This window comes from Sciurus carolinensis, chromosome 5, assembly GCF_902686445.1.
Source record: "Sciurus carolinensis chromosome 5, mSciCar1.2, whole genome shotgun sequence".
Lineage (NCBI taxonomy): Eukaryota > Metazoa > Chordata > Mammalia > Rodentia > Sciuridae > Sciurus > Sciurus carolinensis.
Window position 1 is genome coordinate 143589773 of NC_062217.1, and position 26622 is coordinate 143616394.

The 26622-nt window shown below is 35.0% G+C and overlaps 1 pseudogene; it reads left to right on the plus strand.

The window, feature by feature from the left end:
* The window catches only part of LOC124985781 (cytochrome P450 2C26-like), a 68448-nt pseudogene that overhangs the window by 22893 nt on the left and 18933 nt on the right, over nt 1-26622 (plus strand).

Below are 26622 nucleotides of genomic sequence, written 5' to 3' on the forward strand. Positions count from 1 at the left end.
TCCATTCCTGGTTTTTGCAGATCTCTGCATTGCTTTCCAAGTGGTAGTACCAATTTTTAGTCCCACCCAGAATGGATGAGTGGACCTTTTCCCTGATAGCCTCCAAAGCAATTTTTGTTCTTTATATTCTTGATAGTTGACATACTAACTAGAGTGTGATGGTATTTCAGTGTAACTTTCATATGCATTTCTGTGATCCACCAGGAATTCTGAATATTTCTTTAATATATTTGTAGGCCATTTACATTTCTTCTTTTGAGAAATGTCTGTTTAGTTTATTTGTCCATTTACTGATTGTGTCATGTTTGTTAGGTGTTAAGAATATTTCGTTCTTTATATAATCTGAAAACTAATCCCCTGTCAGAAGAGTACCTAGAAATGATTTTCTCCAATTCTGTAGGTTCTTCATTCTCTTGTTTTCTATGTTATGAAGAAGATTTATAATTTGAAGCCATCCCACTTATTGATTCTTGGTTTTATTTCTTGAGCTTTAGGTATCTTATTCAGGAAGTTGGTACCTGTGCCAATACGTTAGAATACTGACCCTAAGTTTTCTTTCAGCTGTTGCAGAGTTTCTGTTCTAATTCCTATGTCATTGATCCACTTGTACTTTACTTTTGTGAAGGGCGAGTTACAGTGATCAGGTTTCACTCTTCTACATATGGATATCCAGTTTTCTCAGCATCCTTCATTAAAAATAATACGTTTCTCCAACATATGTTTTTGACACCTCTGTGAAGTACCAGATGACTGTATCTATGTGAATGTGTATCTCTGTCTTTTATTCTGTTTGATTGGTCTTCATGTTTGATTTTCTGCCAGTACTATGCATTTTCATTACTAAAACTCTACAGCATAATTTGAGGTCAGGTATTGTGATACTTCCAGAATGGTTCTTTTTGCTCAGTATTGCTTTGGATATGTTTTGGGTCTTTTGCTTCTTCATAAAAATTTTAAGGCTGATTTTCCTTGTTCTTTGAAGAATATCATTTGTATCATGATCAAGATTGCATTAAATCTGTAGATCATTTTTGGTAATATTTCCATTTTAATAATATTAATTCTACCTGTCCAGAAACATGGCTGGTTTTTTCATCTTCTATGGTTGTCTTCAATTTCTTTCTTTAGCATTCAATAATTTTCACTGTAGAGATCTGCACTTCCTTGGTTAGATTTATTCTTAGTCATTTTGAGTTTTTGAGGTTATTATGAATGGAATTGTTTTCCTGAATTCTTTCTCAGAAGATTTATTTTTAGAGTACAGGAGAGCTATTGATTTCTGTACATTGATATCATATCATTCTATAGCCATAATTTTTTAAAGTGAGTTCTACAAGTCTTGTGGTTTTTTGGGGGGCACTTATAAGTATAATCATGTCATCAGAGCTTGTTTTCTGCTCAGAATGTGACTGTGTTGGACAATGATATCTACTTTTCTTAAAATTGATAAGAGAGATTCATTTGTCTCTTGGGAGGGGAGCTTCCCCTTACCCACTGAGTTACAACTCACTGGATACTGTGCCTGTCTGCTGCTTTTATAATTCTCTTTCTGCTATAGAACTTGATATTTTTGTTATTCGGCTGTCTGTTAGGTCTATGAAAATTTCCCGCAGTCTTCTTACCTAAGTTTTTCTCTGTAAAACTGAAATTTTAATTCATGCTTGGGGAGCTATTACACTATTGTGGGTGACTCTGATCTTATATTTTCCTTATTTTCAGTACTTCCATCTTAACGATACTAAATGTTTTTCCCTATGTCATGGAATATGCTCCTATTTGAGTCTTCTTTGAAATATTGATTGGACAATCTTAGAAAACTAAATAAAGTCAATGTAACCTTGTCCAAGAAATATGCCTATTGGATAGCTGTCTCTCTAAATGTAGATTACATATTATTGAACATCCTACAGTCCACCTGAGGATTATACATGTCACATAAAGTGAATTTTTGGCATTGGACTAGTTATAAAATTACCTATTTTATATGTAATTTGCATGTTAGAGTAATTCTATGTGTTCAAATCTCCTTTAGTCAATATTTAAAATTAACCCTTGTTATGTCCAGTCTGTATCAAATAATATTCCAGTACTAAATCAATATTAGCTGTTCTTATCAAGCACTTTCTATTTCTCAATTTCAAATGTATGACAGCTCTCTTGAGTCAGTCCCTTATCCTCAGAATCTGCATCATCCCTACTCTCTCCTTAATTCTATATGAACAGTTAATACCTGAAGGGTTATGGAAAATAATATTCCTGCAAGGCATCTCTCCAAGAAGAATGGAGGGAACTTGTGACTCAGGAGGAGAGAGTAGAAATTAGCCAAACATTAAACCTCACTCAGTACATCCTTTCCCAGTAACAATGGGCCCCAAGGGAAAAAGCACACTTTCATCCCTTCTCAGATTCATCCACAGCATCTCCAACAAATGCAAACATTTACCTCTTCTCAACACCAAAGGATCTTGAGGAAAGGAGGTAAATGCAGAAATTCTAGGCCCTGGGCTTTTACCCTTTCACATTGCAGATGAGTCCTGGAGGGAGATAAACATATAGCGAAGCTCTAGGTAACGATGGGTCCCAGAGGAAGGAAGATAAGCAGTGAACACTGAGTTGTGAGCTTTTCCCAGTGACAATGAGTTCCAGTCTTTTTACACCTACCTTCCTGAATTAACATTTTAAGATGCACAACTAGTCCCTGACTGTCAAAACTGTAGTTCCACAGTCTCAAATGTTTAATTCACCCTCATTGTAAACTGTAAAACCCACAGTCCTTCTGTAACCTGGGAGCCATCTCCCACATCCAGAAATGAGCCCTTACATGCCCAGTTGATTGACTTTGCTGCAGAATAACGGAAAACTTACTGATCCTTGGGTTGTTTCCAATCTCCTGCCTCCATCATTTGTGGGCCATTAGCTTACAGTAACTAACCTCTATGTCTTCATGTTTGTGGTGTCTTGCTTGATTTGTATTTTAAGAGCAGGTTGAATTCCAGGGTGAATTCATCCTTGTACTTTTTTCCTAATCCAAGTTACCAGGGGTCTTACATCTGGAACACATTCTGTCTTTATAATTCACTCTCTTTTTGTTTGCTCTATTTTAGACTGTGCTGCCTTATTAGCTTTTTCACATTTTCCAGTTCCTAATGAGTGTGTGTGAAATCCCTAAGTCCAGGTAAATTGTTTATCAGTAGAAGAAAACATCATAATCTTGCTTTAAGTTATTTTATTTTCCATGATATGGACCTAGTTTACCTATTTGTATTAATTATTATCATTTTTATCTTCAAGAAAGAGAAAACTCAATTACCAGAGTTTAAAATAGTGGGTTTAGTCATCTTACATACAAGGAAGACTTGTGGTGGGCCAGACTACTGTTAGTACGGTAGTCCAGAAACATCAGTGACTCAGGTGCCTTCCATTCTCCTTTACCATATGTTATGGGTTGCATGTGGATTACCCCTTCAAAACCTATGCTGAAAGGTGTACCCTGATGTAATAGTATTCAAAGGTGCTGTGACAAAATAAACTTTGATTCTTTTTAAATCACCCAGTTTCTGGAAGTCTGTTATAGCAACAGAAAATGAACTAAAACATTGTACTTAATGTACTAGCTTTTATCTTCATGCTTAAATCTTGGAATCTCAAAATGATTTCTGTCTTACACAAACAATGTTTCTATATTTTGAGTAGAAAGCAGGAAAGAAAGGTGGCACCAAGAGACTTTTTCTTTTATTTTGTTGATAAGAAATATGCTACATGTCCTTCCTAGTTACCAAAATGTTGGTTGGTAAACAGAATCTTTAGGTGACCAGGGGTAGGAGGGAAGGAACATTTGGTCAATCAACCTAGTTTACCATAACACATAGTAGCTACTTTCTAATATTGTAATATTTTGTTTCCGTATTAGCTTTACTTCATAACCGTATGATTTCTTTTGAAATTACTATAATTAAATCCTAAATTCATTGCCAAATAGTGCATTGCATTATTCCTAGGAAAAGGACAATCCACAGAATGAAGCCTTAGTAAGCCTTGTGAATGATCTGTTTGGAGCTGGGACAGAGACAATAAGCACCACTGTGACAAATGGCCTTCTGCTCCTGTTGAAGCACCAAGAGGTCACAGGTATGAGTGCAAATGGTGAGCAGGGTGAATTTGCAAGAAATCTGGCAGGACACTGCTAGTGTTCTCCATCTTTTTTCTCTTAAAGAATTTTCTTTATTGAAATTTCTCTGCCAACAGTTAAAATTTGTCCAAGTTTAATGAAAGGATAAAAATAAGAGAACATGGCACAGTAGGGGACAGTGACTGAGGGAATTGAAAGACAGTGGAGCTCCGGTTATGTCTGGATTCCACTGGGAAGTGGTCTGCAGCATGCAACAGGCAACAGGAGTGGCCCTAAGACTGCATATTGGTTTTCCTAAGGAAAAGCCACTTGGGATATTAGATGTGTTCTTGCAAGATTTCTGTAGAAATCTGTCCTTATTCTGAAAATTTCATAGTATAGTGCTAGATAGGGAAAATCAAAATTCCTTATTGGAGTGTAAATAGAAACATCAGAAATTTAATAGATGGTGGGTATATTAGTACAGTTTGAGAATTTTTCTAAAAGCTTAGAATACTAACCTCCTTTTTTTAAGTTTTGCTACTTTGAAGATGTGCCTAAAGTAATTTTGTTATTCTATATGTATATTTCCATTAATTTTTATCTTTTATAAACAACTCTGTTTAGAAATGTACCTTTAAAGAATGCCAGTAATGCATAGGAGAATAGAAGCAAACACCATCTTTCCCTGTTTCAGGACCCCCATCAAAACTATTATACAGTAATTATGAATGAGAAATCCTCCTTTTAAAGTTGGAGAAGAGGAGTAGAGGAAACAACCAACAAATCTTCAACAAATTTCTGAAACACAGAGAACAGAAGGAAACAACATAAGTCAACAGAAAGGATCAAGCTGTAGCCTGTCAGAAGAAGAAGTTGTATTAGTGTGGAAAAGCCAATTTGAGTACCAAAAATTATCCATGAAGTTCAGGATTTAGAAGCATCACATGTCAAACAAGTTAAGGAAAATCGATGCAGAAAATAGGAGCCCATCTCTGCTCAGGTGACCTTTACAACTCCTTTGAGCAGTTAAGTGTTTTCCTCTCATAGGAAGAGAGGTTTACTCTCTAGGGAAACTGAAGCTAAGAGGTTCTGTAATCAATTTCAGAACATCAAAGTAAAGTTAAAAATCACATAAACTTTCAGAAATAAACCAGGTCTTATATAAATAATGATGAATCAGAAGGGCATCAGAGTTCTAAAGAGCAACTATTATTTTTGGTGTTAATGGAAAATGTAAGAGTCAGTTGTCATGACAGAATCCTATAATCCTAACCATTGGGAGGTTGAAGCATGAAGTTCAGGGGAATTCAAGCCTAACCTGGGTCAGCTTGTCTCAAATTAAAACAAAAGGGTTGTGGGTGTGTCTTAGACCGAGAGGGCCACTGGGTCAAACTCCAGGACAAACAAAACTAAAAAAAAAAAAAAAAACCATCAAACCCACCAACCAATAAACAAACCCAAAACAATAACAGCAAAAGGAAAACATCAACAAAAAAAAAAAGGTATTTTCAGATTCATCTTTGCTACAAAATGTATTCCTCTTCTTCAATTTCACAGAAAGATACTAAAGCATATGCTCCATCCAAATATTTGAAAGCCAGGCAGAGGTATTCTTGGGTTCCTGGAATCAGGAGACCTTATGTATAAGGATGGGAGCTTAAGGCACAGTCCTGGGCACCAGGCCTAGGAAACAATCAGTTGCATATTAAGTAGATAAATCAGGTGTAATGGAAGATAAGGAAAATAAAAAAGAGAATCTGAAGTTTAAACATTTAAAGCATTATTACAAGGAGTCTGAAACATCAACCTAATCATTTGGTTACAATGTAAAGTAAGCAACTACAAAATTGGGAATTGGTCTAATTCCTAGGTCCTTGGTCCATTTTGAGTTGAGTTTTGTGCAGGGTAAGATAGGGGTTTAATTTCATTTTGCTGCATATGGATTTCCAGTTTTCCCAGCACCATTTTTTGCAGAGGCTGTCCTCCATTCTATATTTTTTGTCTAGTACAGGATAACCATGCCATAATGAAGAATAAAATTATGATATTTGCAGGTAAATGGATGGAATTGGAGAATACCATGCTAAGCAAGATAAACTAATCCCCAAAACCAAAGGCCAAACATTTTCTCTGATAAGTGGATGCTTATACAAAACAGGGAGAATGGGGGTAAGAGAAGAATGGAGGAAATTTTAATTGTGTAGAGGGAAATGAGGGGAGGGGAGCAGATGGGAAAGATGGCTGAATGAGACTGACATCATTACTCTATGTACATATATGATTGCACAAATGGTGTGACTCTTCATTGTGTACAGCCAGACAAATGAAAAGTTTTACTCCATTTGTGTACAATGAGTCAAAATGCATTCTGCTGTCATGTATAACTAAATAGGAGAAACATTAAAAAAAATAAAATTGGAAATTGGTATAAGTTATTCAAATATGTTAAGCATATTCAATGAATGATTCATACACATAGTTACCTACCAGTGAACTTTAGTTATGTGGTCATAGTAGTGTAAAAATATATATTAATACAATTAAAAACTGTGATCAAACTACATAGCAGTAAGTAGGGGAAGTAAGTGAGGGGCATTGTTGTGCATGTTTATTTGTGGTATGTATTTCACCTTACCAGGAAATCATTAGAAATTTTCTAAAATTGGATAAATTAAGAAAACAAAATAGATTATTATTTAGAATTATGAACATTTAAGAGGAAACTTCTACACTGATTCAAAAAGGCTGCATTTAAGGAATGAGAGATTGAAAAGTGTCCAGCGGAAAACCACACACTCACACACACACACACACACACACACAAACAACATGCATGCATAGGTATAGATCTATTAGTAGAATTTAATTTTATAATGCCATATATTATTTCAATATAAAATTAATGTTTATTCATGTTTTTCTTCTTGCAATGATAATTGTTTAACTTCTTATGTGATGACGATATTTTGAAACATTTTATCATTACTATTTATGTTTGATATCATATATGCTAGAATGTTAGACTTATATAAATTTGTAGATAAATTTTCATACTTAGCTTATAGGAGAGTGATAAATGTATACAACACATGCACATTTATGTATAAGTATGTATGTATTTATACATCTGTATCAATATATGTTGAAAATATTGATAAATAGATACAGATAGTATAATGTTGATCTTTTTATATGTTCAGAAGTACTTGTTGCATATAAGTCATATTTCTAATACCTTTTGGATATACACATAGTGCTTCACATAACCCTGAATTATTTTAACAAATATACCATTATTCCTTTTTCTGTCAGTTCTTATTCATATCTTATCAGATGAAGTCTAGGAAGTGATTGATGATGCAATTGGCAGACACCGCAGTCTTTGCATACAGGAAAAGAGCATGCCTTATACAGAGACTGTCCTGCATGAGTTCCAGAGATAAACTGACCTCATCCCAACCAATCTGCTCCACACAGTGAACTGTGACATTAAATTCCAAAACTACTTCATCCTCAAGGTAAGATTCTTTTTCCCACATTGAAGACCCCAAATTTGGAGTATTCTCCAAATCCCCTGCCAACAGAAGGGAGAGATGTAGAAAACTCATTCTTGTAGCATCTTTATGGACCAGTCTAGCTCATAAAGCTCCTAAGTGTTCCTCATATCCAGTAGTGTGAATTTTCCATCTTTTTACTGCTCCTTCAGGATTGATTTTCTACTCTTAGTTGTTTAATTTCCAAAAAAATTTTAGAATCAGTTGGTTAATTTGCTAAAACATTCTCCTAGAATATTTTTCTACATAATATTAAAACTATATATCAGGTTGGAAAGAATTGACCTCTTAAATTGTTGACTATTTCAGTTAATAAACATTGTATGTGTTCTCATTCTATTTGGGTTTTATTATTTTTTCTAATAATAATTTGTTTTCAATGGAATGGTTTCCACACTTTTCGAAAGATTTTTATTAGGTAATTACTATTTTGAAAGCTAATATAAATTATAGAATTTAAATAATACCTTTTCCAATGTGTTGTTCTTGTATACAGACATATTGTTACACCTTCATTTTAATGACTTTATATCTCTAATTATTATTAAATGTCTTTTGAAATTTTTTTGTTTGGTCTAATTAGTTATAAATAACAGTAGAAACTATTTTAATCTTTGATAATAATTTCTATTTATATTCATTTGGAATTTCATATGTACATTATCCTGCTATCTTGTTGTTTTTTTGTTTTACTTTTTATTTTTAATTTCTAGGGACCTTAATTTATGTTTCTTACATTATTACACTGGCTGGAATGTCCAGCTCAGTGTTGAACAGAAGACATGTGTTGAGCATGCCTTTAATTTTTTTATTCTATCAAGAGGTGAAGGTTTAACATCACACACTACACATGATGCTTTATGTACATTTTGGCAGATATTCTTAATCAGATGATGAAAGTCTTTCTTTTTGTTGTTTGTGCTTGATGTTTTCTTATCCTATATCATTTTTCGACATAATATACTATTTTACCAAATGGATTCTCTGCATTCATTGATCATGTGTTGAGGGTCATATCATTTGGTCTCTTTCTCCACTAAATATGGATGTTGTAACTATAGAAATACAGCAGAATTTGTTCTTCTATGGTTTGATTAAGACTTTTTCTCTTCCTATATTTTTTATTGGTGCTTGATTGTTATACATATGGATGGGATATGTTATTACATATTTGTGCATGCATGCAATATAACAATGCAATTTGGCCAATATTACTCCCAACATATTTATTCATATTTTTGACAGATTATTCTCCAGTTTGTCTTGTTGAAATTTTTTCATCACATTTCTGTCAAATAATGCTGGCCTCATAAAATAAGGGAGGTCAGATTTCCTACTTGGAGCCTCTTTTTACTGCCTTTCTATCCTCCCACTTCATTTTTGCGACCCCTTAGTTGTGTCTTTGGAATGCCAATTGGTATTTGCCTAAGTACATTTATAAAAGAAAAGCTGCAGTTTCAGATGATGTTAATCTTTTTTCAGAAAAAAATTCTTCCTTTCCTTACTAGATAGAATGCTATAACAGCTTCTTCCCTGACTCAGAGTTGTTGACTAATACATTTCAAAATTGATTGTAGCTATCAAGCAACCTCTGAGGTTCCCCCAAATGTGCAATCTTGGAACCAATTTTTATTTCGGTGACATTCCAGTGAGTGTAACGTAAACTTTCTATATTTATTTAGAGTTTATGGTCAGTATTCCCCAAACTACTCTATTTTGCTTAAAGTAGAACATATTACTAATGAAATTTGCAAGTGACAGAACTAAAAATTGTGTTTTCATATGAAAAAAAAATAAGATTTTAGTCAGAATAGAAATATTATTTTCTTCTTTGGATAAAGAGGGAATTGAGGACTTTTCTGAGAGGTGATGGGCCTTGACCTGTTCATGAAAGATTTCATACATGGTTTAGAGTTTTTCAACTCATCTGTTTTCAGGAAAGTATAGAAGCAGGAGATCAGGTTATCCCTGATCTCTGTTGAATGTAGAGAGTCCAGAGCACAAAGAAATGAGCTTTTCTTGTATGGTATGAATCAATGAAGGAATTGCAATACTGCATAGCTTATTCTAATAATCCCTTTATGAATTATAAAAATAAGTTCTGCTGTCACAGAATTGAGCCACTCGGCAAGGTGGACACAACTGTCTAAAATAAGTTGGCAAACTTCTTCTCTAATGGGCCAGATAGTAAATATTTTAGTCTTTTATTCAATAGGATCTCTCTTGTCACTTCTTGTCTCTGTCATAGGTACACAACAGCCCTCATAGATCATATGCAAATGATAGAAAAAGATGTGTTCCAATATTTATGAACAGTGAATTTTATAATTTCCATGTCACAAAACACATATTTTTAAATTATTTAGTAATTTAAAAATTACTAGATAAAAGACTGATGAGAGAATGGATTTGGATGGGTTGTGATTTACTAATTACTGGTATGGGCCCTTTCCATAGAATGTTTTGCATAATAAAAATGTTGTATATCTCTGCTGCCCAATACAGTAGTTCCTAGCCATACACACATGTTCAGTACTTGTAATATTGTTATTGCAAGTAAGGAATAAAATTTAATTTATTTTAAATTATTTCAGTTCACTTTAAATTTATTTAAACTTTCATTTAATTTAATTTTAACCACTTTAAATTTAAATGTGTGGCATGAGGTCTTTGTGTTTAACAGCACAAATCTTAGGTTTTTACCCAATAGAATTCAGTATAATCCGTCATGTTTGGATGAGGGGCAACAAGGTATGGCTAGATAGAGGCAATAAATACTAGTGTTCTACAGCACACTAGGATAAATTTAGTTTACAGCAATTTATTATGTATCTTATAAGTGACCAGAACAGATCTGTTCAAATATTACCAAAGAATCAATAAGGTGATGACAATGCTACTTACCCTGATTTGATCATTACACACTGCATGCATGCAATACATGTTCACACCATAAATAAGTACACTTTTAAAAAAGAAATACTCCAACACTAAAAGCCCTGAAAACACAAAAAATGCATTTTGGTGCTGTCTCTTTGAGTGGCCAAGATCGAATTGAATTGGAGTGAATCATTGATATTCTTTTTTATTCCAGTTTCTATGAAATATTCATTTATTTTACTAAAATTTTTCATGTATTTGATTCTGTCATCTTATCCAACATTACCTCATTGAGAGTATCAAATGTCTTCATTGCATACATCATAATGCCCATTAAACAGTGGGACAGTGGAGCAACTGCACCTCTAAGACAGATGTTCATACTTAAGGATTAAATCAGACGGGTAGCAACAATAAAACTGCCCCTCCCAACACACACATGCACATGTAATTTTGAAATGGTTGATGAAACACTTTGAGAAGGATGACTTCCTCTGAGACGTAGAAGGGTCTGTGGTAATTACTGCAGTAAGAGTGTGTCTCTTTTGTGTTGGGGAGTTCCCATTTCTCAGTCAGGAAAATGCAGGATCAGAATCACAGTTGCATACATAGGGCAGTGGATGAAAAAAGTGCCACATGTGTGAAAGAGTATTTCCCCTTGTCTCTTCTAAATGAATTTGGGTACTAACTTCTGTCAAATGTATCCAGAAAATGGAAGTCAGGCAGCTACTTAGAAATGCAGGTTACCTTAATCAGAGAATTGATCTTATCCAAGGTTGTGGAGGACCTCAGTATCAACTCTGTGTAACTCTTAGCTGTCATCTTGGGTAGATTTCAGATCCCTTTGATCCTTGGCTTTCTCATTTGCACACTGTTGATAATACCTTATTTTACTCATTAGGATGCTGTTAGAATTCACTAGGTAACATCTGCAAAATAAGAGCTAATCCTAGGAGATATCATTTTGGCCTGTATCACTGATGCAGTCAAAGGTTGAGAAAACATTGTGTTGATGAAGATGTGTATAAATTAGAACTTTCATGTACTGGTGGCAGGATTCTATACTGCTGCATCCATTTTGAAGAACAATTTGTATCTATTAAAATAATAATGTAACCCAGACTTAGTGACACATACCTATATTCTCAACAGTTCAGGAGTCTGAGGCAGGAGGATTGCAATTTCAAAGTCAGCCTCAACAGCTGAGTTAGGCGCTAGCAAGTTAGTAAGCCTGTATCTCAAATAATAAAAAATAAAAAAAGAGCCAGAGTTGGGAATGTGGATAAGTTGTTAAGCACCCTCAGTTCAATCCCTTGTACAAATAAAAGAAAAAGATAATATAAAATGTATATCTTGTGATGTGAAAATTCTAAGTTTTTATATACCCCAATTGCAGACAGCAATGGCCAGCAAGTTCTCATTACATATTTGCTTGTCCCAAAGAAATTTTTCAAATTGCCTAAAACTTATCAGCCTTGTAATAAGGAAGTCATAATATTCAGCATGTATAATGGGGATGTATGTATCTGAATTGTTTTATTCATACAAAATAAAAATGCAACAGAATACCTTTAATTTTGGTAGAAGAAAGAGCAAAGTAAGGAGTTACATAAACTTGTTGCACACAGGTTTATTTGCCTTACATCCATTGAATAATTGTGAAGGAACAATCACTGATTGGTGGCAACAGTGGTTTCTGAAAAGTCCAAATTGGGTTCTGTAGTAAAGTGAGAGGAAAACTAAATTTTTACCATATATTCATTTTAATAAAATGTCTTATTCTATTTTTTTCTTTATTTCTTCTTCTTAGATATACATGGCAGTAGAATGTATTATGGGTGCCTTTTAACAAAAGAATAGACAAATAAAATGTGATAAATATATACAGTGGAATATTACTCAATCTTATTGTACTTTTAATGAAGTTCTAAGTATTGTAATGTAAAATAAATTCTCTCTCTCTCTCTCTCTCTCTCTCTCTCTCTCTCTCTCTCTCTCTCTCTCTCTTTCTCTCTCTCGTTTTGGTAGTGTTAGTGATCAAACCCAGGATCTTTTTCATGCTAACCAAGAACTCTACCACTGAGATACATTCCCAGCCTAAACTGACTTTTTTATGTATACAGTTCAGTGAGTTGGGACAAATATATACAGTGATATAACCACACAACAACTAATATATAGAATATTGTTGGGCATGATGGTATACAACTGTAGGCCCTGCTACTCATTAGACTGAGGCAAGAGGATTACTCATGCCCACAAGTTTGAAACCAGTCTAAGCAGTATATGTATATAATATTTCCATCACCCCATAAAGTTTCTAAATTCTCCTATTACAACCAATCCTACTTTCTCACTTTCAGGCCCTGAGGACAATTGATCAGCTTTCTATACCTATGGTTTTGATTTATCAAGAAATTCATATGATAGACTATGACATAGAAGAATACAGAATCCAATCTTTTATCTCTGCCTGTTTTACCTTCATTTATTCTTTCTCCAGTACTCCTCTCATATAGATTCAATTTTCTTTTTTAAATTTGTTGGTATATATAATATTACAGGATAGATTTTTCATTGTGCCCAGTTCACCTATGCACATAACATAATTTGATCAATTTCATTCCCCAGTAATTTCCTTTGCCCTCCTCTACCCTCTTTCTTCCCCTGATTCCCTGCCTCTATTCACTGGTCTCCCTCATATTTTGGTATATTTGTATTTTTTTGATTGTAGAAGAACATTTTTAAGATTCACTTTAATTTACATGTATTAGTACTTCATTTCCTTTTTTTACTGAATAGTATTTCATTACAAAGAGTACCTTAGATTTTTTTTTTTTTATATTCAGAAAGAGATGGATAATTTTGGTTGTTTCCAGTTTCTGGCTTTATAAATATAAGCAATATGAATATTTGAGTAAAAATGTTGAGGTGGACTATATTTCCTTTTCTATTAAGTAAATACCTAAGACTGAGATTATTGCATAATTTTTTAACTCTATGTTGAACTGACAGAATCAATTCAAATTTTTATTTTATAATATGTGCTTTATTTCCCATGTAAAAAAAACTACTTGTCAGAATAAGATTGCACAATTTGCCCTTACATGTTTTCTAGAATATCAATAGCTTTAACTTCTACAGTTAAATTGTTGATTCATTTCAAGTTAATTATTTGTGGTGTGAAGTCATGATGATACAATTGGTTCATTTCTTTTTCTTTCATATTCTTCAGACAAGATTTCTTAGGTAGATAATAAATAGATGACAAGGACTTCATTATAGTAATTGGTTCACACGGTTGTGGAGAATGAAAAGTCCCATGCTAGGTGATCTGCAGTCTGGAGAACAAGGAAAAGCAGTGGTGTGACTCAGTCCAAGTCTAAGAGCATGAGCATAGACAGAGTATTGCTCTTATGAAAACCCCCTCACAGATATACCTCCAAATTATGCTATTGGATATCCCTTAATTTGGTCAAGTGGAAATCAAAAATTAATCATGGCATCTCCCTTGCACTTTTTATTTTTTATTTTTTTTGGGGGGGGTGATGTTCTGGCACACAAGAGAGAAAAACAAGAAAAAAAAGAAGCTGGATGAAGACACAGAAGGTCCAAGGAGTCAGTCAAAGGAAAATCTCAGAGGATGTTAAAGTTTGGTCCTAAGAGGAGAGATGGGCTCTAAGCTTCCAGACCAACTAGAGGGAGAGGGAGAGAAAGTGAAAGGTCTGGAAGGTGCTAACTCCATCCTTTTTTTTTTTTTTTTTTGTGGCTCACTGGTCTGCCAGTTGGAGTGCCATAAAACTGAACCTATTGTAGCTCTTAGATTCCCTTCTCACCAGTAAATAATAGATAGAATGGGAAGTACTGTAGATTGAAGTTTTGTCTGGGCAGACAATATTGAGGAACTCCCGAAGGAGCTGCTTACAGTTTTATGAGGGAAATTTCAGGGTTTGGGGCTTAAGTTTAGTATAGCCTCAGGGGATGTGTCAGGAGGTATCTGATCAGGAGAGATTAGATCAACACACCTCTAGGACCTGGAAAATCTGATTTCTGCTGGGAGTCTGGATGTCAGGGAGCTCCCAAGAATTCTCCTTGTGCAGCAGAGGAGCCAAGCCACACACTCTGCTACCCACAAACACAGACTTCCCAGGCTTAATCCCTGAGTGTGTACATACCCTCCTGTTCAGTTATCCATCTCTCCTCAGCAGGTCATGTGAACTGCCAGATTCAAAGGAAAAATGAGTTGGATTCCCCTTTGTTTTTCTCACTTAAATCCCCCTTGGAACAATGCTCATGTTTATTTCACTCATGCTCTACTAGTTACTCTCTAGACCACTCATAGGCACTTGTGATATGACAATTTTACCAAGTTATGGTGTGACCTCCTCAAGAAGGCTTCCAACCTCAGCTTTCCATGGCCAGTTATGACACACAAAGAAATTTTCAAACACCAGTTTATTGTGTAGCTGCTGGAACAGCAAAGTTTAGTCAGTTTTTCTGATCTCTAGGGTTTTTCCATGCCAATTCTATGAACTATGTTCCTCTCTCTGTTATCCCTCCCCATTATGGTGACCCCTACTGCTACAGGACAATGTAACTCAGTTCCAAAGTATTCTTTCTTGTTCTAAGTTCTATCCACCTATGTTTCTAAGTCTCTAAGACTCTCTGACCAATATTGGATTTTAGTGAAATCCCTCTGTTATAATTTAGATATTACATGTCTCCCATAACTCATGTGTGAGAAAATGCAAGAAGGTTTAGAGGTGTAAGCATTTGGTAATGAAAGCCTTAATCAGTGCATTAATTGTCTGATAAGGATTAACTGGGTGGTAATTGTAGGCAGGTAGGGTGTGACTGGAGGAGACTGAACAATGAAGGTGGGTTTTGATGTGCATATTTTGTTCATGATGAGAGAAGTCTCTCTCTCTAGTTTCCTTTCCTTGTTTTCTTTCCTGAGCTGCTTTCCTCCACCACACAATTCCACCATGGTGTTCTGATTCACCTTAGGCCTCTTTGAATGAAGTTGGCTATTTAAGGACTGAGACCTCTGAAACCATGAGTTCCCAAAGAAATTTTTACTTATATAAATAGAATTATTCCTGTCAGCTCTTTTGGTCAAAGTGATGGTAAAGTTGGCTAAAACAACCTCATTCACCAACCTTGGTGAAAAGGAGTACTCCCAAAACTTGAATCCTGAGAACAAGAAACACAACATTCTCTAACCCACCATCTTAAATCTGGTCTGATATTTGTATTTTCATATATCAGTTAAAATAAAATGAAAATGAATAATTTTCCTAAATATTTAAGGCCCTGTCAAATCTTAACACTTTTCATAAAGATGAAATTAGAAATAACCATATGCTTATACTTTTTATCAATTTTCATTATATTTTGAATATCTGAACTAGAATCTCATACTGTTTTCTTTCCTTATTTTAAAGGATGGTGATATTGCCAAGATTTTTCTGTCTGAAAATGTTTTTGGCTTTTACATTTTTTTTTTTACATCTTTAAAATAGGGATATAAAAGTTATTCTCCCACCAATCTAGAGGCAGACGTCTGCAATCCATTTCACTGAGTCAAAATTGAGATGTGGGAAGGGTTGAAATCACTCCTATGCAAAATCGATCCCTTTTGTCCACTCTTTTTATGGTGGTTGGTAGAACTTCTTGGCTTGTGGTTGTATCACTCCAACTCTGCCTCCATCTTTATTTCCATTTTCATCTTCATTGCATGTGTCAAATCAGATACATGAAGTCTACCATATTTACCATTTTTAGGTACAAAGTTGAATGACATGCTCATTTGCATTATTGTGCAACTGTCACCAACATTCATCTCCAGAAATTTTTTCATCTTCCTAAACTAAAATTCTATACACAATAAACCACATCCCCTAATTCATTTTTCCCTAGGAATCACTATTTCACTTTCAGTCCATGAATCTGACAATCCCAGACACCTCACAAACGTAGGATTCTATTTGTCTTATAGTGTCTTCAAGCTTCAACTATATGGTAAACTGTGTCATTACTATATAAGGTTAGAAAATACTTAATTGAATGCATATACCATATTTTTTGTACACATTCTTCCACTGACGCTTATGTTCGAGTATTCCTAACTTCAGTTATTGTTTATAAACATAGATATACAAATATCTCTTCAACTCCCTGCTTTCAGTAGTTTTGGGCAATACCCCAAAATGGAGCTCGAGATTACATGGTAAGTTCTGTGTAATCTTTTTTTTTTTTTTTTTTTGGAGCTGGCTTATACAGAAACCTGAATGTGTCCCAAGGTGAAAACTTAGGACCTTCTTAGCACTTTTCTGAGCGTTCATGGCCTTCTAATGCCAAGGATTTGGTCAGACGTTTTTGATGTCTTTTATGATCATCTCTGTTATGGTTTGGATATGAGGTATCCCCCCAAAACTCATGTGTGACAGTGCAGGAAGATTTAGAGGAAAAATGATTGGGTTATGAGGATCTTAACTAGGGAATTAATCACCTGATGGGATTAAGTAAATGGTAACTGAAGGTAGGTAGGTATGACTGGAGGATATAGGGCATTGGGATATGCCTTTAGGGTATATATTTGCATGTGGTAAGTAGAGATCTCTCTCTCTTCTGAAATTGTGTGCCCTCAAAGAAAATTTGCCTCTTCTAAAGTTGTTCTTCTCAGGTCTTTTAGTCACTGCAGTGAAAACGCTGACTAACACAAGCTCATTCACCATCATCTTCTTTTAAGCTTTCGAGTTAACCTATTAATTTCTTCAACTGTTTTTCATGACTTCACACACCTGTGGTGCTCAAAAATTGCCTCTGGTTGTCTTCAACATATGGCTTTAGTACTGGGAAATCTCAGAATCACTCAAATACAAATAGCTCTACATGTGGAATCTTCCAGAGTTCCAAAAGATGAGTCAAATAATGACAGTGTTCTGGAGGAGAGCTTTGAGGGAACTTCAACTCCATGCTGCCACCTCCAATGTGTGTTAGATTTCTGCTTTCACCCAAGATCGTGGGTTCTGTGTTTTCAGTGCTCCACTTCAGTGCTGTGGAGATGTAGTGAGGGAACAAGACAACAAGAGAACATGACAATATCACTAGTCACTAGGGTTTATACACCGATGTTGAATAAACACTTGAAAGGTTTCTAGAAAATTTGACTGATTTCCAAAAGTCTGAAAAAATGTTCATAAAATTTTCACTGTGCTATCATTGTTTCATGTTAGAGGAAATTTTCAGGAGTCCTTACCATTTTTTACTGACAGCCTCCAGTATAATATTAAAGAGAAATAAAACAAAGAATAGCCTTTTTTATCTCAATTTTTGGGGAAAAGTGTTCCATATTTCATCATTGATTAAAATATTTTCCATAAGATTTTGAAAGTATCCTCATTTAGAATATGGAGACCCCTTTCCCCCTTATTTTTCTGAAAGATTTTATCTTGACTAGGCTTAAACATCACCTAAAATGTGTTTTAACATTTATTTAGATGGTCACATTTTTGTCAGAGTTTCTTCAATTATTGTTACACTTTGTACTTTGAATAGTACAAAGACAATCTGAGGTTCTGGATGACTTTACCTTTCTCCAACCAAAAGTATTTGTTCAGGAAGTATGTTTAGGTGTAGACCAATGTAATCAGTGAATACGACTATTTAAATGAGAACTCCAATCTTAGGACTCTTTTTCATGCCTACTCTTAATCTCTGGGAACAGACCTTCATGGTTACCTTCAGGCATCAGCTGAGGCCAAGGCATTTACTTTGTTTTTCCTATTTGATGTGCTCTTAACTCTAATCTCTTCTTGAATCCCTGAGAATATAACAAAATAGAGTTACTTTATATTAGGTAGAGTGGAGTGAAGGGAGGGAAAGGTCTTTGGGGGTAAGAAGGATAGTAGAGTGAAACAGACATGATTATCTCATGTACATATAAGACTGCATGACAGATGTGGTCCTCCATTATGTATAATCAGAAAACTGTAAAATTATACTCCATTTATGTATGACCTATCAGAATGTATAAATGCATTCTACTGTCATGTACAACAAATTGCAACAAATAAAGAAAAAAATAATAATTCTTTTTCAGTTCTAAATCTCCTAAATTAAATGGTCAGACTTTCAGCCTCTTACTTCCTGATTTCAAATCCACAGTCATTTCCAACCACACAAAATATCAGGCTTTCCAAAGTACATTTCTGAATCACTGCTTTCTTCCTCCCACATATGCTTACATTTGACAATTTTTCAGATTCGGAGATAAATATTCATCGATATGTGTCTGTGTCTGTGTGTGTGATTGTCTGTGTGTGTATAATCATTGAGAGAGCAACACGTAGATATAGAAATGATTTCCAGAAATTTGTAATCATTGTAATGAAAATACTGTTTGAAGAGAATAGGAATTTATCCTAGAGGAATCCATGAAAGTCAACCCATGGATCTACCAAAGAATTCCAATAATCAGTATTTACAAAGACTTGGTCAAATAGTCCTTAGTTATACTCACTGTTGGAAAGCAAACACTTATATAACATATATTGCACTATATTTCACTGTCTCTGATAATAAAATTTCATATACACTGTAGTGCATCCATTCCATATCTAGAAAAGCATCTTGAAGAAGTATACTAGTAAAAATATTTATACTCAGAGCATTTTTGTATTAACAGTTCAAAAATAATCTAAATTAAATCAAAGGAGTATGTAGGTTTAAACAGGGAAATTTGGGGGTATTATAAAATGACTAAACAATGCAGTAATGGGAGTTACATTTATTTATACTGCTTGTCAAAATATCTATGACATGTTATACAAATGTCACTTCCCAAAATAAGCATTTTGTGTATACACACGGGTATTTCTGTTTTTGTGTGTTCCAATATAACCATATGTACATATTCTCTTTTGTGATGTAATTTTTTTTTCCTTTTTTTTCTTTTTTTTATTGTAAAAAATGGGATATATGTTGTTTCTCTATTTGTACATGGAGTCAAGGCATACCATTTGTGTATTCATAAATTTACATATGGTAATGTTGTTTGATTCATTCAGTTATTTTTCTTCCCTTCCCCGCCACTCCTCCCACCCCTCTTTTCCCTCTATACAGTCCTTCTTTCCTCCATTCTTACCACCCTCCTTAACCCTAATCCTAAATCTAACCCTAACCCTAACGCTAACCCCTCCCACCCCCCATTATATGTCCTCATCTGCTTATAAGCAAGATCATTCATCCTTTAGTTTTTTGAGATTGGCTTATCTCACTTAGAATGATATTCTCAATTTCATCCATTTGCCTGCAAATGCCATAATTTTATCATGCTTTATGGCAGAGTAATATTCCATTGAATATATATGCCACAATTTCTTTATCCATTCATCAATTGAAGGACATCTAGGTTGGTTCCACAATCTGGTTATGGTGAATTGAGAAGCAATGAACATTGATGTGGCTGTATCTCTGTAGTATGCTGATTTTAAGTCCTTTGGGTATAGGCCAAGGAGTGGGATAGCTGGGTCAAATGGTGGTTCCATTCCAAGCTTTCTGAGGAATCTCCATACTGCTTTCGAGAGAGGCTGCACTAATTTGCAACCCCACCAGCAATGTATGAGTGTACCTTTCTCCCCACATCCTCGCCAACACCTATTGTTGCTTGTGTTCTTGATAATCGCCCTTCTAATTGGGGTGAGATGGAATCTTAGGGTAGTTTTGATTTGCATTTCTCTTATTACTAGAGATGTTGAACATTTTTTCATTTATCTGTTGATTGTTTCTACATCTTCTTCTGTGAAGTGTTTGTTCATTTCCTTAGCCCATTTGTTGATTGTATTATTTGTATTCTTGGTGTAGAGTTTTTGAGTTCTTTATATATTCTGGAAATTAGTGCTCTATCTGAAGTATGAGTGGCAAAGATTACTGATAGTTTCCTTTGCTGAGAGAAATTTGTGATAGTGTGAATCTATCCCAGTTGTTGATTCTTGCTTTTATTTCGTGTGCTATGGGAGTCCTGTTAAAGAAGTCCGATCCTAAGCCAACAAGTTGAAGATTTGGACCTAAATTTTCTCCTATAAGATGCAGGGTCTCTGGTCTGATTCCAAGTTCCTTGATCCATTTCGAGTTGAGTTTTGCGCACGGTGAGAGATAGGGGTTTAATTTCATTCTGTTGCATATGGTTTTCCAGTTTTCCCAGCACCATTTGTTGAAGAGGCTATCTTTTCTCCATTGCATATTTTTGACACCTTTGTCTAGTATGAGAAAATTGTACTTATTTGGGTTTGCGTCCATGTCCTCTATTCTGTACCACTGATCTACCTGTCTATTTTGGTACGAATACAATGCTGTTTTTGTTACTATTGCTTTGTAGTAGAGTTGAAGATCTGGTATTGCAATACCCCCTGCCTCGCTCTTTCTATGAGGATTGCTTTAGCTATTCTGGGTTTCTTATTCTTCCAGATGAATTTCATAATTGCTTGCTATATTTCTGTAAGGTACATCATTGGGATTTTAATTGGAATTGCCTTGAATCTGTATAGCACTTTTGGTAGTATGGCCATTTTGACAATATTAATTCTTCCTATCCAAGAACATGGGAGATCTTTCCATCTTCTAAGGTTTGCTTTAATTTTTTTCTTTAGTGTTCTGTAGTTCTCATTGTAGAGGTCTTTCACCTCTTTTGTGAGATTGATTCCCAAGTATTTTATTTTTTTCGAGGCTATTGTTAATGGGGTAATTTTCCTAATTTCTCTTTCTGGAAGATTCATCACTTATGTATAAAAATGCATTGGATTTATGAGCATTGATCTTGTAATCTGCTACTTTACTGAATTCACTTATGAGTTCTAAAAGTTTTCTGGTCGAATTTCCAGGTTCCTCTAAATATATAATCATGTCATCAGCAAACAGGAATAGTTTGAGTTCTTCTTTTCCAATTCGTATCCCTTTTATTCCTTTGGTTTGTCTAATTGCTCTTCTAGAGTTTCAAGGACGATGTTGAATAGAAGTGGTGAAAGAAGGCATCCCTGCCTTGATCCAGTTTTAGAGGGAAGGCCTTCAGTTTTTCACCTTTTAGAATGATATTGACTATGGGCTTAGCGTAGATGACCTTTACAATGTTAAGGAATGTTCCCACTATCCCAGTTTTTTCTAGTGTTTTGAGCATGAAGGGGTGCTGTATTTTATCGAATGCTTTTTCTGCATCTATTGAAATAATCATGTGATTCTTAACTTTAAGTCTGTTGATATGGTGAATGACATTTATTGATTTCCTGATGTTGAACCAACTTTGCATCCCTGGGATAAAACCCACTCGATCGTGGTGCACTATCTTTTTTATATATTTTTGTATGCGATTTGCTAAAATTTTGTTGAGAATTTTTGCATCAATGTTCATTAAGGATATTGGTCTGAAATTTTCTTTCCTCGAAGTGTCTCTGTCTGGTTTAGGTATCACGGTGATAATGGCTTCATAGAATGAGTTTGGAGGGTTCCCTCCTCTTCTATTTCATGGAATACTTTGAGAAGTATTGGAATGAGATCTTCTTCAAAGTTTTGTAGAACTCGGCTGAGAACCCATCTGGTCCTGGACTTTTCTTTCTTGGTAGGCTTTTGATAACCTCTTCTATTTCATTGCTTGAAATTGATTTATTTAAGTTGTGTATGTCCTCCTGGTTCAGTTTAGGTAATTCATATGTCTCTAGAAACTTGTTGATATCTTTGAGGTCTTCTGTTTTGTTGGAGTATAGATTTTCAAAATAGCTTCTAATTATGTTTTGTATTTCACTCGTGTCTGTTGTGATATTTCCTTGTTCATTCCAAATTTTAGTAATTTGAGCTTTCTCCCTCTTTCTCTTTGTTAGTGTGGCTAAGGGTTTATCAATTTTGTTTATTTTTTCAAAGAACCAACTATTTATTTTGTTAATTTTTCTGATTGTTTCTTTTGTTTCAATTTCGTTGATTTCGGCTCTGATTTTAACTATTTCCTGTCTTATACTGCTTTTGGTGTTGGTCTGCTCTTCTTTTTCTAGGGCTTTGAGCTGTAGTGTTAAGTCATTTATTTGTTGATTTCTACTTCTTTTGTTGAATGAACCCCATGAAATAAATCTTCCTCTAAGTACTGCTTTCATAGTGTTCCAGTGATTTTGATATGATGTGTCTTTGTTCTCATTTACTTCTAAGAATTTTTTTATTTCTCTCCTGATGCCTTCTGTTACCCATTCATTATATAATAGCATATTATTTAATCTCCAGGTCATCGAGTAGTTTCTGTTTTTTATTCTGTCATTTATTTCTAATTTCAGTCCATTATGATCTGATAGAATACAAGGTAGTATCTCTATCTTCTTGTATTTGCTAACAGTAGCTTTGTGGCATAAAATATGGTCAATTTTAGAGAAGGATCCATGTGCTGCTGAGAAGAAAGTGTATTCATTCTTTGTTGGATGGTATATTCTATATATGTCTGTTAAGTCTAAATTGTTGATTTTCTTATTGAGATCTTTGGTTTCTTTATTCAACTTTTTTTTGGAGGATCTATCCAATGGTAGAGAGGTGTGTTAAAATCACCTAGTATTATTGTGTTGTGGTCTCTTTGATTTCTGGAATTTAGAAGGATTTGTTTGACGTACATGGATAAGCCAATGTTCAGGACATAGATATTTATGATTGTTATGTCTTGCTGGTTTATGCTTCCCTTCAGCAGTATGTAATGTACTTCTTTATCCCTTCTGACTAACTTTGGCTTGAAGTCCACATTATCTGAAATGAGGCTGGATACTCCACCCTTTTTGCTGTGTCCATGTGCATGGTATGTTTTTTCCCATCCTTTCACCTTTAGACTATGGGTATCTCATTCTATGAGATGAATCTCTTCAGGCAGCATATTGTTGGATTTTTCTTTTTAATCCAATCTGCCAGTCTATGTCTTTTGATTGATGAGTTCTGGTCGTTAACATTCAGGATTATTATTGTGATATGATTTGTATTCCCAGTCATTTGACCCATTTTTGTGTTTGACATGATTTGATTTCTCCTTTATTTGGCTATTCCTTTATGCTAGTTCCTCCCCTTGTTGATTTGCATCGTTGTTTTTCATCTCTTCCTCATGGAATATTTTGCTGAGAATGTTCTGTAATGCCATCTTTCTATTTGTAAATTCCTTTAGCTTTTGTTTATCATGGAAGGATCTTTTTTCGTCATCAAATCTGAAAGTAAGTTTTGCTGCGTATAAGATTCTTGGTTGGCATCCGTTTTCTTTCAGGGCTTGGTAAATGTTGTTGAAGGCCCTTCTAGCTTTTAGGGTCTGGATTGAAAAATCTGCTGATATTGTTATTGATTTCCCCCGAATGTAATTTGATTCTTTTCTCTCGCGGCCTTTAAAATTCTGTCTTTATTTTGTATGTTAGGTATTTTCATAATAATGTGCCTTGGTGTGGGTCTATTGTAATTTTGTATATTTGGAGTCCTATAAGCCTCATGTACCTGGTTTTCCATTTCATTCTTCAGATTTAGGAAATTTTCTGATATTACTTCCTTGAATAGATTGTTTATTCCTTTGGTTTGTTTCTCTAAGCTTCCTCAATCCCAATAATTCTTAAATTTGGTCTTTTTATGATATCCCATAATTGTTGTAGATTCTGTTCATGATTTCTTACCATCTTCTCTGTTTGGTCAACTTTCTTTTCAGGATTAAATATTTTTTCTTCAATGTTTGAGGTTCTGTCTTCCAGGTGTTCTATCCTATTGGTTATGCTCTCTATGGAGTTTTTAACTTAGTTTATTGTTTCCTTCATTTCAAGGATTTCTGTTTGTTTGGTTTTTTTTCAGTATCTCTAACTCTTTATTGAAATGATCTCTTGCTTTCCATATTTGCCCCTTTAACTGTTGATTGGTGCGATCATTTAATGACTGCATTTGCTCTTTCATCTCCTCCTTCAATGTCTGCATTTGCTTTTTCATCTCCTCGTTTGCTTCTCTGATTGTTTTAATTATGTACATTCTGAACTCCTATTCTGACATTTCTTCTGCTGTGCTGTCATTGGGTTTTATTGATATAGTATCTAGGTTTGTTTGGGACATTTTCTTCCCTTGTTTTCTTATATTGGTCAGATGTCAGTGGGACTCTGAGATATTGCAGATTTTCTCTATTGGCTTATTGTGTCCCTGTAGATTTCCAGTATATCACCTCCCAGCCTTCAGTGGCCTGAAGTCTTGGAGGAACTTGATAATCCAGTACTTCTGAAGAAAGCTGCCCCTAGCCCGCTACTGGTTCCAGGGCTTGGAGCTGGCTCTGTGCAGAAAGGCTCTCACTGAGTGGTCTGCTCTGCGAAGCTGGCCGTGAAAGTGGCCTGCTGTTAGAGGAGCAGGGCTGCTTCCAGATGTCCCTGGATGCCCTGTCCTGGTCCCAGAGGCTGCCTGTGGGCCGGAGCTCGCCGCCTGTGGGACTTGGAGCTGGTTCTGTGCAGAAAGACTCTCACTGGGGGGCCTGCTCTGAGAAGCTGGAGAAGCTGGCCGTGTGAGAGGAGCCCACCTCCGGAGGGATCAGGGCTACCTGGGGAAGACTCTAGTTGCCCTGCTCTGCTCTGAGAAGCCGCCCCTATCCGGGCCTGCCACCTGGACCAATCTTCACCCGGTGGGGGAGACTCACCCAGTGGCTCTATTTTAGTCCGAGTCTCTCAATGCCTCCCCTTCTTGAATCCTGGGTTCTGGAGCAACAGGAGATGCAGTCACCCTCTAGTCCACCATCTTGGATTGTCCCTTGTGATGTAATTTGGTGTAATCTGTCTCACTCTCTGTGCCTGGGGGCAGTTTACCACTAGAGGGAAAAAGAAAGTGTATCCTTAAACCACCTCGACAATTCAAATTGTACCTCATATTTTCTCTAGCTGGAACAATCTTTACATGTTTTCTCCCTATATTAATACATATATAGGGACATTTACCTGTCAATATATAAATAAAATGCATGTCACACACAATTATATTTTAATAACCATTGGAAAAGACAAAAAGCATATAGGACAAACTGTCAAGTGATTATTACCTGGGACATTTACATATGAGTATAAGAAGAGCTAATTTCATATTTTCTTTTTAATAATTTTAAAGCTATAGTATAATCTTTGATTGTTAAGTTTGGCTACAAGAATATTACATTCATAATGTGCTTTCTGTTTGGTATGCACTGAAAATTAGCCGTAGTATATGACATCAGGACAGTTTTATAAGAAGAATTTTATTGTATATACAAGAGTGAGATTTCTTTTCATGCAGGGAAATTTAAATTGAATCTGGAATGCTGGGGAAAATTAGTAGAGACAGAGCTCATAGACAGTATCCTGGCTGTTAAGAGGTGCAGAATGATTGACACACTAGTCAGAAAATAGTCCAGCAACAACAACAACAACAAAACACTTGTTCAGATGACTGCAGTGTCTCATTCAGAAATCTGTTAACCTGCCCTTTCTTCAGACTGGAATAAAACACAGCTCACAGAAGGGTGGTACAATGCCTAGCCCCGTTGCAGTTGGGGTGGTGTCAGTGTGTTCTGAATGAACCAGAGGTTTCAAAGTAAAAAACTGTAACAGGGTGATCAGGATTAAAAACAACTCCATGTAGGACTCTCTATCTCATTCTGTATGTCTTATATACTTTTTGTTCCTCATTTCTTTTTCTATTAACTTAAATATTATTTGATCATCTTTGTTTATATTGAAATTTTTATTCCCTCTTGATTTTTCTCTGTATATTTTTTAAGTTATTTTTTAGTAGTTACCATGGGGATTGTTGTAAATGTCCTAAATTCACAAATATCTAATTTGAAATGATTCTGTTAGCTTTTGAGTATATTTAGCTAATTTTGATCTGCTCCAGCTACATTCTCCTTTGTCTTCTTATGGTCACAAATTACACCTTCCTACATCGTGTGTCCATAGCATATATATCTGACTATTTTTAATATGAATATTCTTCAAAATAAGATAGATGCCAAAAGAGGGTTGAATACAAAAATAGAATTCTATTTATATTTATATTCATTAGTAAAGCGACACCTCATCAGGATTA